At 33.0% G+C, this 13,564-nt stretch overlaps 1 protein-coding gene across 1 annotated transcript in view; it reads right to left on the bottom strand.

Moving 5' to 3' along the window:
* LOC129001539 (pre-mRNA splicing regulator USH1G-like) overlaps positions 1–13,564 on the bottom strand; it is a 40,212-nt gene that overhangs the window by 21,877 nt on the left and 4,771 nt on the right. The gene's annotated exons all lie outside the window — the stretch shown is intronic.

Consider the following 13,564-nt stretch of genomic DNA (forward strand, 5'->3'; position numbering starts at 1 on the left):
TCGGTGGAAAAATTCCAGTCTGACATTTCTCAATAAGCATTTCAATTTTAAAGGGTTTGTAGTCATTGGAACTGCCTACAGTACTTTGCAAAGGCTCTGGGTTAACCAGTACTATAAATTATTTTGATTTTTAGCAAATTTCCCATATAGAGAATAAGTTCGTTTTGAGGTCCCTAGAAGCCAAAACACAATCCGTTCAAATTTGTATATATATCTAATATATAAAATTCTCGTGTCACAGTGTTTGTCTGCAAACTCCTCCGGAACGACTTCACCGATCGTTATGAAATTTGGTGTGTAAATTCTGTAGGTATGCGAATCGGACGTAAACTATTTCCCGTTTCGAAATTCTTAAAAGGGCTCCGCCCCAGTGGCTCTGGAGTTTCCCATGTTAACCTTATGAGAAATGGAATTAATGAATCTTAACAGCTGTTTCAATTAAAGAAGTTGGTTCTGATCTATGATGTTCAATAGCATTAAAGTTACAAGGATTACCAACAGGGTGCAGCACTATTATTTCTTTTACATTTATGACAACAGCTAATTTGCAACCAAAAGGTGAGTGAGCGTAGCGAACGAACTTCAACCTGGAGGCGAGTGAGCGTAGCGAACGAGCTAACCTGAAGGCAAGTGAGCGCAGCGAACGAGCTCCAACCTAAAGGTGAGTGAGCGTAGCGAACGAGCTCCAACCCAAAGGTGAGTGAGCGTAGCGAACGAACTTCAACCAGGACGTGATTGAGCGATGCGAACGAGATCATCTTGAAAATTAAACGTAACGGTACTTTCTTTCCATCGGTCTGTCTTAGGGGAAACCTATAACTTAGGCGATACGAAGTTCGCCGGATCAGCTAGTATATATATATATATGTCCTTTAGCACAATAACTCGAGCAAAAATTATTCGATTTTGATGAAATTCGGTATAAACATGTAAACCTACATTTATTCGAACGAGTTTGCGAACCACCATGATCGGACCATGGGAACGGAGGTTTATGGTGGTTTTATGGGGTAAAAATGGGTTTTTTTTTCCCATTTTTGACTCTATAAACCAAAGATTTTGCAATTTCTTAACCATTTTGTAGCTAGCTTAAAAAAAGAAATAATTTAGTAAATTGAAGCGCTCTTGTATGCCTAACAGTTACGGAGAATATAAAAAGTGTTATTTAAATTACAGTTTTTTTTAGCTAGAAGCAGTTAAGGTGTGGTGGAATATCTTTGAAGATGAACCTATTTTGCTGTAGTGCGATCATGTGTTCATATGTGTCAAATTTTGAGGTTAAATCAAAACAAACAAACTGGCATGTTGTCAATTAGGCATAGGGGCCGTGTTGTATTACTTTTGAAATAAATGTCCAATTAATATAAAATGAATTAATTTAGTATGTTTCATTGTCTAATTTATTAGAAAACTTTCAGTATTTAGGCTACTGCATTTTATAAACAAAACTCGAATCTTGCTTCCTTGGCCTATCGTATAATGTTACCTATCCTGTTTAAGTACGTGGTGAACTTTTCTGTCTCCATTAATGCATTATCATCAATACTACAATTAGCTGTTAATTAAAATTTAAATGTGTCAAAACGTTAGTCTTTAAAGGTTTATCTCTTCATCTCAAGAATTTTCAAAGCAACCATCACTTATTTTTTTGGAGACAAAAATTAAATAACAACTTATTCATTAATTGATTTGGAATTAGGAATCACGTCTCTATTTCACAGTATATATTCTCTAAATTGCCAAATACTTTTATACAAGTAGGCTGGAGTAAGTTTAAAGTATATTTAACTATCGTCAACTCCAATATGCTAGTTTGTTTGTTTTGATTTAACCTCAAAATTTGACACAAATGAACACATGATCGCACTACAGCAAAATAGGTTCATCTTCAAAGATATTCAACCACACCTTAACTGTTTCTAGCTAAAAAAATCCAACTGTACAATGTTATTCTTATGGAGATAATGAAAACTGTTGCAGTTTACTTGTTTATGGATTTATGTTGATAAAATTTGGCAAATTTATTTATTTCATCCTATACTATTGACACATGCTCAAAAACAATTTTTACCTTCCCCGTAGCAGAAAACCTAAGCACTCGTTAAATCTAATGATGTTATTTAAATTGGGAATAATATTTTATTTATGGAAACATTTTAGTAAAAATGTAATAAGACAGGTTGAAATTCGATTAGTCTACAGGTTTGCTCCGGCGGGGGTTAGAAAAATTGATTTTTAAAAATTTTCTCTTTACATTCTAAAATATTATAATCAAAGTCTACATTTGTAATAGTGGAAGTATTAAACAGGTGTTTTTACAAAAAAACTGTTTCACAAGAGTAAACACTTCCATTTTTGTTGCCATCGTTTTACAGATTCAATAGTTAAGTGTGTAACTAGTAGGCGAAGTGGCACTTTGCTGCACACAAGATAAATGTTAAGGCACGAGCTGTAGGCGAGTGTGGAAAGTTTCTCGAGTGCAGCAAAGGCAGTTTGCACTCGTGTTACACATTATATTTTTCCTACAATTAATGTAAATCATATACCGTAAATAATTAGTCTTTCAAACACTGTACAACACATTTTTAGGTTAGGTTAAATCAAAACATTGAACGAAATGAGAAACGCTGCACCAGCTGATCGTAGTCGTAGTATCTTTAAGTGTTGCCAACTTATTTTTATGTGAACACAAATTAGGACGTGCATAATAAAAGCACGCTGTTTTGGGTTGTTTGGTTTGAATACTAGTGTGCGCCAAAGTAAAAACTGTGCGCCAAAGTAAAAACCGTGTGCCAAAGTAAGGCTTTCTCCTATAATCTGTGCAAGGAAGTCCACTTTGTCGGGTGACTGTAGGAAAAACTAATTTTCAGTTCCAAGTTCATGAATTGAAAGATGTAAGTTAATCAAAAAATGTAACCCCAAAATGTTATGAAAATGTTTAATCAAACCTTTACACACAATACCACTACCTAAATGAATTGCATAGAATACATATTATCTTACTAATATTATAAATGTGAAAGTTTGTGTGTTTGTTTGTTTGTTTGAAGTTCAATCACGCTTTAACTATTTGACGGGTTGGACTGAAATTTTGCATGTTGATAGTTCACATTCCCGATTAACATATAGGCATATTCTTATTCCAAAAATCCTTTTGGGCTCCGCCCCAGTGGCTCTGTAGTTCCCCATGTTAACCTTATGAGTATTCATATTTAAAGGGAATTAAAGAATTTAGTCAGCTGTTTCAACCAAAAAAGTTGGTTCTATGATATGAAAAGCATTAAAAAGTTATAAGATTTACCAACAGGGTACAGCACTATTATTCTTTTGCATTTATGAAAACAGCTAATTTGAACTAAACGCAGCAACAAAAAACTGTGATACGCAATGAGAACTGTCAAAGTAGGATTGTTTACAGTTATGTTTATGTTTTTGGTTTCCTAAAAATTAGTGATATTTTGCGAATTTTTGATAATTTATTTTTCTCTATTGTTTAGGTGAATTTCTAGAACAATATGGCTATGGTAGATATGTGTAATACGAATAGTATACTGTAAATTTACAGAAGCAAATTTGATCAAACTGTGTTCTCCCCTATTGCAAACGCAAAGCTTGAGTATAACTGCAATAAGCATTTTATACTTATATGCCAGCCCCGTACGAATAACGGGTACTCTGCTAGTATTCAAATATTTGTAAAGAAAACACATCTTAAGTCTTGTATTTATGTCTTGTATTTAAGTCTAGATATAATTTTGGGAGGGGATATAAACATTGATGTTTTAAAAAATAACCCTAATCATAAATTACTAAAAAGAACACTAAAAGTTCATCAAATGAGGTATCTGGTCAATTTCCCAACCAGAGTTACTGAGGAATCTGAATCAGCAATTGATAACTTTATAATTAAAAATTGTCATGATTGCAAGGTGACTGTTGAGGGAATTGTAACTTGTCTATCAGATCATGATGGGCAATTGCTCCTTATAAAAAATAAAAACCTAAATAATACAAAAGAGGTTCAATCAACTATAAAACGTACAACTCGTAACTTCAATATTCAAAATTTGAATTTATTTAAAAACCTCTTGGAAACTGAGATTTGGGAGAGTGTTTACATGGCTCCTGTTGAAAGAAAATATGATGAATTTTATAGTACATTTAAGCACTTTTTTGACATTTCGTTTCCCAAAATTACTGTAACTGAAAAGAAACGCAAAAAAATTGGATCTCAGAAGACCTGAAAAATGAAAAAAAGAACTACTACAATTGGCCTTAAAACTTAGTAGGAACAAAAATCCTGCCTTGAAATACGAGTTAAAACAAAACAAACTGAAATATAGGGCAAAATTAGTCAGAGCTAAAACAAATTATTTTGAAAATAAAATAAAAAAATCAGCCAATATACAAAAAACAGTATGGCAGATTATAAATTCTGAAGTTGGGAAAGGAAATGGAACAAAAAATAAAAATATTACTTTGAAAGAGGGAAATTGTAGCTTAAGTGATCCTAGAACTATTGCCAACATGTTCAACAATTATTTTACTAATGTTGATCAGGATGTCAGTGGCAACCAATGTGAGAGCAAGATTGAAAATCAAAGTCTTATTGAAAATGAGCAATGTATTAAAAGAGGTTTTGATTTTAAATTTATTGATGCGGGGGAGGTGGAAAAAGTAATTAACTCTTTAAAAAACAAACATTCTGTTGGACACGATGATGTCCCTATTAAAGTTATAAAGCATGCCAAAAAATGCCTGAGCCATATTTTAAGTCATTTAATAAATTCATCTTTTGTATCAGGAATTTTTCCAAATCAATTAAAAAAATCTAAAATAATACCAATTTATAAGAAAGACGACCTAGAAACTGTGTCAAATTACCGTCCTGTTTCTCTCCTACCAGTAATATCAAAAATTTATGAAAAAATTGTTAACTGTCAGTTATTAAATTATTTAGAAGAATTTAAACTATTAAACAATACTCAGCATGGATTTAGGCCTGGAAAATCTGTAATTACAGCAGCAGTGTCATTCATAGAATCTATAATTGAATCGGTTGATAAAGGGGAGTTCACAATTGGAATTTTCATGGACCTAACTAAGGCATTTGATAGTGTCAACCACACCCAACTGATAGATAAATTACTCATTTTAGGGGTTACAAAAAAATCAATAAAATGGTTTCAGTCATACCTAAATAATCGTTGTCAGTTTGTAGAAATCACACATAATCATGATAACAGAATTACAGCATTTTCTTCTGAAACTGAAAGGGTTAAATGTGGTGTACCCCAGGGGTCAATCCTTGGCCCCCTGTTGTTTTTATGTTATATAAATGATGCTGGTGGTGCACTCTCATGTTTACCTCAGAACAATCTTTGTTTTTATGCAGACGATACAAATCTCAAAGTATCGGCTGAGTCAGTGCACCAAGTTGAAATTTTAAGTTTTGTTGAATTGGCAAACATTGGAAACTTTCTAGAGCAAAATCAATTGAAGCTTAATCCTAAAAAAACTAATTTTTTAACTTTTAAAACAAATCAAAATAAAAAGTTAATTAAACCAAATATCATGTATAATGTAGAAGAAATTGAACATAAACACAGTACACAGTTTCTAGGTCTAACTGTGGACCAAAATTTAAACTGGGATGAACATGTTGATAAACTCCTTTCAAAATTATGTTCAGGACTATATTCACTCTCTAGAATGTCTTATTTTTGTAACCATAAAACATTAAAAAACATATATTATGCTAATGTCCATTCGCATTTATCCTATGGTTTGTGCCTTTATGCTTCAACTACAATAGCAAATTTGGATAGGATACTTAAACTTCAAAAAATAGCAATAAGAATAATTTTGAAATTAGAACACAATGAAACAACCAAAAACAAATTCAAAGAACTGAAAATTTTAACGGTATATGGCCAATATATTTACGACACAATTATTCTAGTAAAAAACTGCTTGAGCACCTCTGAGACAAATTATCACCCATACAACACTCGGCATAAAAAATTCCTTATTTCAAGTAAACATAAATTAAAATTCTATGAAAAAAAACCATCCTATATAGGATTAAAATTTTTTAAGCATCTTCCTAATGAAATCAGAAATGAACAAAACAGGAAGAATTTCATGAGAAAGCTAAAACTATATTTAGTAGAGAAAGCATTCTATTCCCTGGAAGAGTATTTTTCCACCTCCCCTCTTAGCGTTAGTACATAATTGATTCAGTTTTGATTATTTCCATTTCCTGATTCTTGGTTTTTTATTTCCAAGATATGCAAATCTGTAAATTATTAATTTAAGATAGATTTAGTTGACACCATTCAATGTACAACACTGTACTTTATGAATAAAGCATATTTGATTTGATTTGATGTAAGTAACAATTGATTGACAGATCTTATAAAAATCTTAGAATGAGGATGAAATAAAATAAAAGAATTGAAAAACGGTTTTATAACTTTTATCACCCTCGGGATCCATCATAATTTTGTCACGGGTTTGTGTTTATCAGATAATTAACCACACCACCGCTCTGCCACACCCATATCAAGGTCACAGCACCATTGTCTGCAGGCAGGTAATTGCCCCCTTTCTTTTCCCACATTAGCCCTCCGATCTTCCCACTTTCCCCAGATCGCAGTTAAATAATAAAATTGTATCGTTCTTCACACTTTCCCGCTGCCTATTGTCACCGAGACACTAGAATTTGTGGTGCCCAACAGTTGGGACTTATAACTCCTATCTTTCCAAAACCAGTGCTAAATAATATTCACGGAAAGTAAATGAGAACACAACTAATAATAGCACTTGAAACACATATTTACACTTCATACTCTTTACTCAAAATATGGTAAATACTGCACGTATAAAAGAAGGTGAATGGTGATAAATATTGATTGGAGTTTCTATTTATAAGATATCATCTTGTGACATTTTTTACCCAGTTGTTTTTTATAGCTCAAATTTGCAGCATTGTATTTTACTAGTAGGCTAAAGAACTTTGATGTGATGTGCATATCAACCTATGCTTAAGATTTTCTTGTGACTCCAAGCGGTCTGTCCTTTTGAGGAGGTAGCGTATCACTGAATACGGTAATGAGTTTTAAATTATTTTAATGCCAAGTAACCTTGTACCAAGATTTGTAGCTCTATCTTTATTATTATTTCAACTAACTCAATTAACCCAAATGAGGGATGGCTTGCGTGGTTTGACGGAAGGCAAAAGTTAAAAGAATCTAAATGACACAGCCTTAAAGTCAATTTGTTGTTAGTCCTTAAACGTTTTGTAAGGTTAGGGTATTTAAGTTTTGACATTCCAATTTACTCTGTTACTGTATAAAATTCTAAGTTCAAGACACTAAGTTCAAGTTGGTTCTTTTCCTCTGAAAATTAGCTGTCTAACATTTTATGTAGTCTATAAATAATTTGTGACTATCAAATGTCTTATGAAAAAGTCAATGAATATTAGGGCATAGCATTTCTAAACAAAGTTTGATTAAGAATAACCTTAATACATTGCAAACTCGCCAAATAGAAGATGCAATTAACAAACATGAACTGTTTGGTTTTAAACTGATATAATTTTTTGTACGTACCACATAACACATTTTTGTATATACTCACACACTACAAACAGTTTTAGGGATTGTTTTGGGTTTAACTTCTCGTATGAGCTAAATCTACAACGTTCAGCGGACCACACAAACCGTGACTAACAGGCAATCTTGTGACTATCGTTAACAATTTAACCGCAATTACCCGAGTATACAGAGTGTGGCTAATGAAAACCCGAGGGAGAAAACACAGACAACTTGTCATAGTCATGTAGGAGAAAATTATATAAACAACAACAATGGACCGAGGTGGCTTATGGGGACATTTCATAGCATCTAGGGAAGTACTCATGTTGCCCTATATTTCATATTTACCTTATTTAAATAACATAAGGTATTACTAAGAACTAAACTAAACTAAGAAACAAATTGCTGGATTATTTGAACAATTCAGAAATGAAGTTAACCCTAAAACCTAAGGGAGTTATGTTTTATCTACCGGTATCATAGACTAAGCAACACAAGTAGACTCCTCATCCCATTGTAAATTTTGAAGCTTGTTTTTTGTGTCTAGTTCATGTACGTCCACACTAATCGCTAGTGTAGACAACATTTTTTTTCTATTATTTTAGGGTTATTTTCATGATTTGTGCTTTACTATTTGGTTATATAACTAGGATACCAGTTATTGCTTATGATTATATCGTTTTAAAAGGTTAAACGAGGTTTTAAATGACTGCAATAACAAGAAACAAATTGTAAACAAAACATAACCTCTATAGTTGGACGTACAGAACTAACAATAAAATTGGCTTCAGCTGTTCCATTAGGATGACTAATCTACTAAGGGAGTTATGTTTTATCTACCGGTATGCTAAAACTCACCAGTGTCACAGAAAAGATTAAGACATATTTTACTGATCAGTAGGCCTATATTCAATTTAAATGTTATAATTTTATTACTGACTTAAATTAACTAAAAAAATCACAATATGCAGAACTCTATTTTGCTGAGTACCTATATATACAGTAGAGTCCCGCAAACTCGGCACTCGATAACCCGGCAGTCTGGATAACTCGGCCATCACCTGGCTCAGAAAATTAGTGATTTTTTGAGTCTGAGTTAAACATGGACTCAAGTCAGCTCAAGTCAAATCATTCTCAGCTTGTACAAATGGTTTTTTGTACTATATCTGATGACTTGATACTAACTTGCAATAAAAATATAAATAAAAGAGGTAGTTAATAAGCTTAAAAATGGTATTGTTCTTGTTTTTAACCCTAGTTCCCCATAACCCGGCATTTCACAAACTCGACACCCTTCCAGTCCACATTACGCCGAGTTTGCGGGACTCTACTGTATTACAGAAAAAGCCAATTTGGAGAGAAAAAACCCTTTTAAAAAAGGTCAAACTCATGAGGAAATTTGACATTTGTCAGTGAGACAGCCCAGTCACTTTTGATTGGTCACACTCTAGTTGGTTGTCATCGTTGTCAAACAATGCCGACACCTCCATCCAGCAATTTTGTACTGTTCCATTAGGGTTTTGATTTTACTCATACTGACATTCTATTAGGCCTAGTCATTTTGTTTAAGATTTGTTTTTGGTCTTTTTCCTATTCCAGTTCATTTTCAGAGGCAAAATAAGTACAGTACCTATGTCACAAATACAATGGGATATTGACAGTGTAACCTACTATCTGTCGCAAGTGTGGGGTTTTTAAATAGCAGATACAGAAATTACGAAACTATAAGTTTGTGACCCACATATTTTTACCAGGGAAAAATATACCTAAAGTCAAAGTCATCTTTATTGTCACATAACGTTTCTTTAAATGCTCTGGCACAGCCAGACAAAACAGTTGACATTGTCAAACCATACTAAAATAAACTAGCTTATAGGTAAAATAAATACATAGTAACAAAATAAACAATTCACATTGATTTGTCTTCGAGAAACTGATCTATACTATAATAATTCTTTTCCAACAAAAATTCAACAATTTTTTCTTTAAAAGATACTAATCCTTATTGATTTGTAATTAACGTCCGCACTAGTGAGTACTACGACTATCCGCAGTACTATCCTGATAATTAGACCAATTCGTAATTACCAAGGCAAAAATGTGGTTCGGATTCCACTATAAACTGTAGGTCCCTTAGTTGCCATTAGCTGTATGGGCTATTAATTAACAGCTGTGTCTAAGAAATGCCGACCTTAGTCACTAACAAGACTACAAGATCGCGCCACTCATCCTTCTTTTACCCATATAAGAAGGTGTCCTTTCCAAAAGATTTAATCTGTGTTTAGGATATTGAAAACCTGTATGAAATCTAGTGTTATAATTGTGCCCTGGGCCTATGTTAAATGAATTATAGGGTGTAAGTTATGCAAACTCCTCAAAAGATTTTAACTTAATTGTACCATATTTACCATAGGTCTATAGGGAATAAGCTATTACTACCATAAACTAATATATCAACTTTTAAAATGCAATGATTTTTGTAGCAAATTTCCCTATAGACCTAGGGAAGTAGGAGGTGGCACGGTAAGACCTAGGCCCGAGACCGATTTACTTTTTCATTTTGATGTCCCCAGAGGCCAAAAACACCATTCGTTCAAATTGTTATATATATTTATATAGATATATATATATATATATATCCTATGTTCCTACACCCTGTAAGTCAATAATTTTTGCTGAGGACTCAACTTTTTTTGTAATAATGTCAATATTGAAACTATTAAGGGTCAGATGGAAAATTGCATTTCTGAATGTAATATATGGTTTAAAAGTAATGGTTTGTTGTTAAATAGTAGCAAAACCCAGTCTATTTTGTTTAGCTTAAGAAACAGGAATCTTAGCTTATCTTATGTGAATGAGAATGTAAAACTGTTAGGAATACATTTAGACTCAAAACTCAATTGGAATTCCCACATAAATAATGTTACAAGTAAACTATCAAGAGTAGTTCATCTTCTTCGAAAACTAAAAACTTGTATACCAAAATCCTACTTGAGAATGGCTTACTTTGCTTTTTTCAATAGCATTATAAGCTATGGTATACTACTTTGGGGCTGTGGCCATGGCATTAAAAGAGTCTTGTCAAAGCAAAAGGAAGCTATTAGAATAATTACAAGTTCTAGTTACCATGCACATTGTAAACCACTTTTTGTCCGTGAAAAAATTTTAACTGTTTATAGCTTGTTTATTTTTAAGTGTTTGTTACATGTAAAAGCAAATCTAGGTTCCATAGCTTTAAGAGGTGAAACTCATGTCCATTTAACCAGGAGGAGACATTACTTAGATTTACCTCAGGCAAGGCTTGCAAAAACACAAGAATCCTTTTCTTATCTTGGTATTAAATTGTTTAACAGGCTACCTCTTGAGTCACACCATGTTAGCATGAAGTCCTTTAAATCTAGTCTAATGGCCTGGCTGCTTGAAAACCCGTTTTATAGCTTGGAAGAATATTTTAAATGTTCCAGAATTAATTTAAGTTTTAGTAATTAATTATTGACATTGACTAGTCTTGCTCTGTTATGTTTACATTTTGTTACCTTGTTTATAGTTATATAGATGGCATTGTTGATCTTTAGATATATATATATATATATATATATATTCACTCTTGTTAATTTATTAGTCTTAGTATCTTTACGTCACCTGTACAAGTGTGCAATCTTGTTTCTTGTTGAAATAAATCTTTGAATCATTGAATCTTTATAACATTGAACTTGTAAACAAAGCAAAAAATCATTAAATACCTACACATTCAAAATTTATCTTTTGACATCAAGGACATGTATACCAACATTCCCCCAAAAGAAACTTTGAAGATATTAAAACATGATTTAGAAAAGCGCAACATCCTTTCCGAACAAGAAATTAAAGAAATCACAAAACTGACAGAAACACACAGCTAAACCAAAATTATTTTACATTTAATCGAAAATTCTTCAAACAAAGTGAAAGTTTGGCAATGGGGTCACCTTTATCTGGTTTGATAGCTGATATATACATAATTTAGAAGAAAACAAAATTAACAATGATTAAAATCCATTTCATTCAAAAAAATAAATATTTGTAGGCCTACAGATATGTTGATGATGTAATGCCTTTTTGAAGGAAATAAAGAGGAAAGTAATGATTTTTTTAAATATTTGAACACATTGTCCAAGAAAATAAAAATTACCCAAGAAATTAACGATTATGAAATAAACTATCTCGAACTAACTATTTCAAAAACATAAACAAACATGATTTCAAAATTTACATAATACAAACTCAATCAGACCTAATGATACCATCAAATTCTAACCATCCTTGGAAATACAAACTAACTGCTCTCAGAGGGTCGCCGGAATTTTATCCCCCTGGAATTTTACCCCCTGGGCAAAGCTGACGTCACTATGACGTAGTAACCTGAGTGGCCAAAAGTTTGTTCGCGGCCGGAATTTTACCCCCGCGGATTTGGAAGTCTAATGAAAATAGTCAGAGCGTGATTAATTAGATTAGCGATAAAAGCCGGAATTTTACCCCCTGTCCATATAACTAGCGTTTAGGCAACTGAAGATGTACGGGCCGGATTTTTACCCCCGGAATTTTACCCCCTGGCTGATTTTATAAATTGAATGATTGATTTTATTATTTCTGTTTTTAATTAATTGTAAACATTTCATTATTTAGTAGCCTATCTTTATTTATTTATTTTGTAATCTCAACTAAGTAAACAGAATTCGCTGTTTTATTTTGATCATATTAAGGGCGCGCTTTACCCCTGACGCGCAACCGAATGCAAGGGTTTGCAAGATTTCTCTTTTCACCTGCTACATTGAAGATAGAATCAAATTTAAGGTCTCATATTAAAGAGGATGAAATTTTCTATAGTTCTGCGTTTCTATATTTCAATTATCTTTATTACACACCTTATAAACTTGAGTTTTATTACAAGAAAAAAGGGCCTTTTCGACTAGCCGTAACTTATTTAAAAAACGTTATTTGAAAATTTTAAAAACGCAGAACTATAGATTGGTCTTTTTACTACTATAATCCGTTTAGAGTGCGTAGCTATCATTATTGGTTAATTCGAAAAGAGTAATCTTGGAAACCTCTGCAAATTAAAAATTACCACTGTGCGGTGCCGGCGTCTAGCGGCAGCTCGGGGAAGCTCGCCGGAAATCCCCCTCTCAGCACCGCTTCTCACCCCTCCAATGCTTGATCCACGTGTTTCCATCTGTCAAACCCGGCGCTACTCTACCTCTGTGTTTAATGCCTGCAGTACACTATCGCCGAATGTAGGCGAACTAGGCGGACGCATTACATAAACGCGGACTGCGTCATTGAAATTCTTGGGGGGGGGGGCTAAAAAAATTCAAATGGGGGGGGGCTAAAGCTAATCGCAACAGTGTTCAACGTGACAACAATCCAAAATATATTACGAAGTCGCCGTAATAGTTATATTATTTAATTAAATTAGTTAAAATAGGATTTTAGGATAGTTTAGGATTCGTGTAGAAAGTTATTATTTAAGATTAGCAAGTCGTGAGATCTAAGAGAAAGGGCACGGAATGGCTCAACTGCTGCGATAGATAATAGATAACACGTGGTACAGACACGTCCAGCTACACCGCGAGTTAGCACAAACCGCTTTGTTGACATAAAGCTCGTTAAAATACAATCAAGTAGCAAGTAGCATAGGTTACAATACTTTGAACTTATCTGTAGATACTCGATTACCTGAGTTAATAGGGAGAGAGGGGGGTAATGAAAAATACGGTTAATCCAATATAGTATAAAAACAGATGACAAACTCATTAAAACGCTGTAAACAGCCATTAACGTCACGATTTGCATTTTTATAAACGAAATTCAATGTTGCACAATCATTATTATTGTATATAAAAAATAAAATAGTAATCAAGATACTGTAATAATATAAATTAACAAAATTGAAATACTGTTTGTTTGTAGTTTGGACACCTCATGGT

The sequence above is a fragment of the Macrosteles quadrilineatus genome, unplaced genomic scaffold (assembly GCF_028750875.1).
Source record: "Macrosteles quadrilineatus isolate MER2022 unplaced genomic scaffold, UCM_ALF_1.0 Scaffold_8__2_contigs__length_117827958, whole genome shotgun sequence".
Taxonomy (NCBI): domain Eukaryota; kingdom Metazoa; phylum Arthropoda; class Insecta; order Hemiptera; family Cicadellidae; genus Macrosteles; species Macrosteles quadrilineatus.